The sequence below is a fragment of the Myotis lucifugus genome, unplaced genomic scaffold (genome assembly GCF_000147115.1).
Source record: "Myotis lucifugus unplaced genomic scaffold, Myoluc2.0 scaffold_473, whole genome shotgun sequence".
Taxonomy (NCBI): domain Eukaryota; kingdom Metazoa; phylum Chordata; class Mammalia; order Chiroptera; family Vespertilionidae; genus Myotis; species Myotis lucifugus.
The window spans coordinates 340,797-346,670 of NW_005871521.1; positions in this window are offsets into that span (position 1 = coordinate 340,797).

Sequence of the window (5,874 nt, forward strand, 5' to 3'; positions counted from 1 at the left end):
GGGGACCAGAGCCCTACCCTTTCCGTGCGGAGAATAACCCAGTTAGATGGGAGCAGCCTGTGCCCCACTCCGCTCCATCCTCCCACCCTCCTAACGAAAGGACGTTTCCCCGACGGGGTTCCCCCACCCCCCCTCCCAGGATCACCTCTTCCCTCCACAGGGACAAAGATGCCAACTCCCGGTTACAGTCACCGCCACCATCACAGGCAGTTACAGACACATTTTACGTTTGGAAACATTAACCACATGGTAACTTTTTAGGTGGGAAAATAGTTTTGATGGATCTGGGAGCTCAGCAACCGAAAACAGTCCATTTGTCCAAGAACCGTGTGCGTGACCCGTGTGTTCCTCCTCTGATTTTTTGGGGGCGCTCCTTTTTGTGTTAAGGGGGTGTGGGGAAGGATGGAATCCAGGTTACACACCAGAGGGCGAACGACTCGACCTCATGGCTGCCGTGTGCACATTCCATGTGCCTGTCATGCCCATTCCATGTGCTGTCATGCCCATTCCATGTGCTGCTGGCCCCATATATGAAATGACCCTGCTGGGGAGACCCTGTTCCCTAAAACCTTGCTTATGGGAAGTATTTTAAGCCTACTCACTCATCATACAGTTTATTTGATTTAGTGGAAAACTGTCTATAAGGTTTTAAAAAATATTGAAAAGACACATGGGCAGATGTTTCCCCAAACCACGAGATCTTTTGTTCACCTGAATTTAACAATTCTGTGTCATTTTAAAATTCCTTTTCCCAGGACGCACAGGGTTAAAACGAGCTAGATTCTAGCTGTAGAATATCTGGGAAGGCTTCACACACTCCAGGGCTTCCTGCAGGCTTAGCATTGAAGCCGAGCTCAGGGAGGCGGTGTTATCAGAATACTTAATGGGCCGCGAGGTCGCCCGCTCGCCGCCGGGGTCCTGCACATATAAAGTCATGCGAAGGCTGTGTCCCCAGACAGCTGTCCGTCAGCCCAGCGACACCTCTGATAAGTGCGTGCCGGGCGGAGGTCTGGCAGTCCCAGGCTGGGGCTGTTCTTTTGATAAAGCACCGTGGGTTGTTGTGCTGATGATAAATGACCTTGAAGGAGGGAGCCCAGGGGAGCCGGGGGATTTTTTTGGTGTAGCATGAACATCGAAAAGGAAACATGCCTTTTCTCTACGTTTTATATTGTTCATATGGGAATTCGCCAATTCCTTACCCACTCCTCTGCCTGCCCCGGCTCCCTCCCACCTACGTCTCTTACCCTGAGAATGTTCACGGTTCAGAAATGCTAATGGAGCTAGTAAATGAGAGAATGTAATTCTTATAGTACAGTCTTTTTCTGGGGCGTTTAGGGCAATCTTATCCATGTGAGTTATTTCTTTCCTTTTTCTTTCTTTCTTTCTTTTTTTAAAGCAGATCGCCAGGGCGTATCAACAATCTGTACGTTAGTTAAAATAGTTATAGGTTATAATGAAGCTCTTGTGCTTACAAAAAAGAAAATCAAACAGTCATTAAGAGGGAGTAATTGTGAACAGATTTCATATATCCTGATTAGAGCATCGTTTTAAAAAATATATATATATATATTGATTGCAGAGAGGAAGGGAGAGGGAGAGAGATGCAGAAGCATCAATGATGAGAGAGAATCATGGATTGGCTGCCTCCTGCACGCCCCCTACTGGGGATGGAGCCTGAAACCCGGGCATGTGCCCGACCGGGAATCCAACCGTGACCTCCTGGTTCATAGGTCGATGCTCTACCACTGAGCCACACCGGCCGGGCTGCATCTTCACGTTCCATCCCTGATGCATTGTCTATTCTTCTTGCCCGCTCTGTGTCCAGGGCAGTGCTGTTCCACCTGGCCTTGGGGACATTGTCCTCCTGTCACCTCAGATAGAAGGCTGGCCACAGTGCCCCCTGCTGGCCACTGGGTGTGTGTCCCTCTCAGTTGGACCCGGGGCCCTCCCTGCCTCTCCTGGTCTCTTCCTTAAGTGCCTCTCAGTGTGGACTGTCTCTTCTTGGCAGGACTGACCGCGTGAGAGGGGTGGGACCGTGTCTGGAAAGAAACGATGTGGGGGGTGGTCTGTGGTGACCCCGGGGGCATGGGGAGCCTTGAGGCCACAGGGGCCACGGTTTATAAGGTAAGAAGGCCTTCGAGGTCATTTTCTCTTTTGCCCCCACTCCAGGGAGGGAAATGGGTCAGCGCTGTCTGTGAGGAAGATGAATGTGGCAGCAGTTTATAAGATAAATGGGAATAAAGAGACAGAAGAGACTGGAGCTCGGAGGCGGGCGAGCAGACGGTGACTGCGGACCTGCTGGGATGCTCCTAAGCTTTGTGGTCACGAGGAGGGGCGGTGCAATAGAGCCCGACGGGAGTGTGTGTGCCATCGGCACCTGATCAGACGTAAGGAGAAGATAAGCTCCAAGATGAGCTTAGGAGACGCAAAGAAACGTGCCCAAACGGAGGCTCTGGGGGAAGGCGGTGCAGCTGGTTTTGGACATGCTGGTTTGGAGTATGTCAGGGACTGACTTGTGTCCCCCCAGCAGCCCCCACGATGATATGCTGGACCCTCAGTACCCCAGAATGGGATCTTGTTGGAGCGAGGTCTTGCTAGAGGCGATCAAGTTCAAATAAGCTCCCCGGGTGGGCCCCCATCCAATCGGACTGGCGTCCTGATAAAGAGGGGAAATTTGGGTTCAGACAAGCCCAGAGGGAGGATGATGGATGTGAAGACCCCAGAGAACCGTGTGCAGGCGGCATTGTGGCCCCAAAGGCCCCCGGATCCAGGCGGGAGGCCGGAGCCGGCTGCCTCCACAGCCTCAGAAGCCACTGACCCTGCGGCCACCTCGATCTCAAATCCGGCTCCAGAGCCACACGACTGCCCGTCTCTGGTGTCGGAGCCCCTGGCCTGTGGGGCGTTGTTAGGCAGCCCTAGGGAGCTCATGCAGGTGGGAGCTGGAAATGTGGGCGTAGCGTTTTGGAGAGAGGACGGGCCCAACGAGACAGACTTGGATGCCACGGGTGTGCTAGCAGGGCCTGGAAAAAAATTTTGTTTAGTATGTTTTCTTTTTTAAAATATATGTTGATTGATTTTAGAGAGGAAGGGAGAGGGAGAGAGAGAAGCATCAATGATGAGAGAGAATCATTGATTGGCTGCCTCCTGCACGCCCCCCCACTGAGGATCGACTGGGAATCGAACTGTGACCTCCTGGTTCATAGATGGACGTTCAACCACTGAGCCACACCAGCCGGGCTGGAAATGTAGATGGTGGTCTGGGATACTGGGCAGGAGGAGCGCTTTGCAGGCGGAGAGGAAGGTGCCTGAGAGACGCTGACACGGTCCCCAGAGGAGGGGTACACAGGAGGTGGGAGGGTGGCAGGAAGCAGAGGAGGATCCGAGGGCGACTTCACCCCACCTGTGAGGAGGAGCCAAGAGGGAGGCGGTGGAAGCTTGAAGGGGAAGCAAGGTTGAAAGAAAGTTCTTGGTGCCCGGCCTGCCTGGCTCAGTGGTTGAGTGTTGACCTATAAACCAGGAGGTCACGGTTTGATTCCTGGTCAGGGCACAGGCCCGGGTTGTGGGCTTGATCCCTAGTGTGGGGCGTGCAGGAGGCATCAGTGATTCTCTCTCATCACTGATCTCTCTCTCTCTCTCTCTCTCTCTCTCTCTCTTTCTCTCCCTTCCTCTCTGAAATCAATAAAAAGATATCTAAAAAAGAAAGAAAGAGCTTGGTTATTTTCTTTTCTTCGGATGGGAGAGAACCGCAGGGTAATCCTGGGAAGGAGGATGGGTGACGGATGGAGCCAGGTTCCCCTCCCACCCCCGCGTTCATAACTGGGCACGTGTCCACCACCCACCGTTGTTTTGCAGATATTTAATTACTGACTGCTTGACGTAATTCGAGAGCACACAGTGTTTTCATTTGGTTTTAGGTGCGTTTTGCATAATTTCATTTTCTGCCGGGGACCTTTTGGGAAGCAATTAAAGTGAGAGCTTTGCGGGTGCCAAGCTGGGCGTGCCCTGCTTGGGTGTCGCCTGGTGCTGGTGCTGGGGCTGGAGGCAGGCGTGTCTCGGGACGAGAGAGAATTCACAGTGCTAGTGGGTCTTCTTTCTCATGGCCACCGACTCAAAAAGATTGCAGGGCTCGTATAGGTATTTGTAAATAATCTCTAGCAAATGGACAGCCTTGGAATGTATTAGGACAATTTCCTGACGGGCCAGATCAGGGGAACATGTTGAAATATCTTAGGAAATAGAATGATTCAGCCGATAGTAACTGCCTGTGGTTCTCCCACCATGTTCAAAACCTCAGCCGGCTAAACAACTGTTAAGTCTCTCTCTCTCTCTCTCTCTCTCTCTCTCTCTCTCTCTCTCTCTCTCTTTTTCTCTCTCATTTGAGGGAGAGAGAGAAGAGAAACATCGATTTGTTGTTCCACTTATTTATTGATTTCAGAGAGGAAGGGCGAGGGAGAGAAATATAGAAACATCAATGATGAGAGAGAATCATGGATTAGCTGCCTCCCGCACGCCCCCTACAGGGGACTGAGCCTGCAACCCGGGCATGTGCCCTGATTAGGAATCAAACCATGACCTCCTGGTTCATAGGTTTATGCTGAACCACTGAGCCACACCAGCCAGCCCACTTACTTATTCATCGGTTGATTCAGGGACCCAACCCGCAGCCTTGGTATATGGTGACGATGCTCTAAACAACCCGGCCAGGGAAATTTTAGTAATTTTTTTAAAAAGAGAATTAAGCAGTGTACATTTTCAGAGATATTTTCATTTCCCTACAAATTATATTTTTATGGAATTGGCACTCGGCTGCAGTCACAGTTTATAGCTTGTACTTCTCTCTCTGTGTGTGTTTTTTTTTCTTAAACAAAATCTAGGCATTAAGTCTATTTAAGGGTGCAAATCCCAGTTGGCTTCACACTTAACATCAGTGATGTACCAGTAAAAGCTCTCATCTGCTGTCTGCAGTTCACAGCGAAGGAGGCGTGCGTCTCCTCGGTGCCCGTGGTCACTGCCCACAGCACCCTCTTAAAGGCAACCGCTTCCGAGGTGCCCAGGATCATGGGATGCGCTCCAGACCGGCCAGACCACGTGCTTACCAGGCATCAGATGCATAATTACAAACGTATCGCCTTTGGCCCCTATGACATTAGATACAGCACCTCTCAGCGTACCTCACGGGTGTTGATGACATAATGTGTGCCCGTGTTTAAGAGCATGCCAAATGTCAATCACATGTATGTACCCCTGGGCATGTAACAATGTTCTCAGCTTGGCGTGTGCAGTCATTTTTATGGCCCTGTATTTATGTGCAAATTGAGAACTGCCTGTGTTTTTTTTTTTAATGAAGAAATATAGACTTCATGCAAGAGTAAGCCGGACCAGTGTGGCTCAGTGGTTGAGCCTCGACCTATGAACCAGGAGGGTTCGATTCCCAGTCAGGGCACATGCTCTGGTTGTGGGCTCGATCCCCAGGAGGGGGCGTGCAGGAGGCAGCCGATCAATGATTCTCTCTCATCATTGATGTTTCTATATCTCTCTCCCTCTGCCTTCCTCTTTCTGAAATATATATATATTTTAAGAAAAGAGTAAAAATAGGGGCTTTTTGTTGTGTTGTTGTTAATCCTCACCCGAGGATATTTTCCCATTGATATTTTAGAGAGAGTGGAAGAGAGAGGGAAAGACAGAAACATCGGTGTGAGAGAAACACATTGATTGGTTGCCTCCTGCATGCGCACTGACCAGGGCCCGGGCTGGGGAGGAGCCTGCAACTGAAATATGTGCCCTTGTCTGGAATCGAACCCAGGACCCTTCGGTCCGCAGGCCGATGCTCTATCCACTGAGTCCACCTGGCTAGGGCAGGGGCTTCTTCTTCTT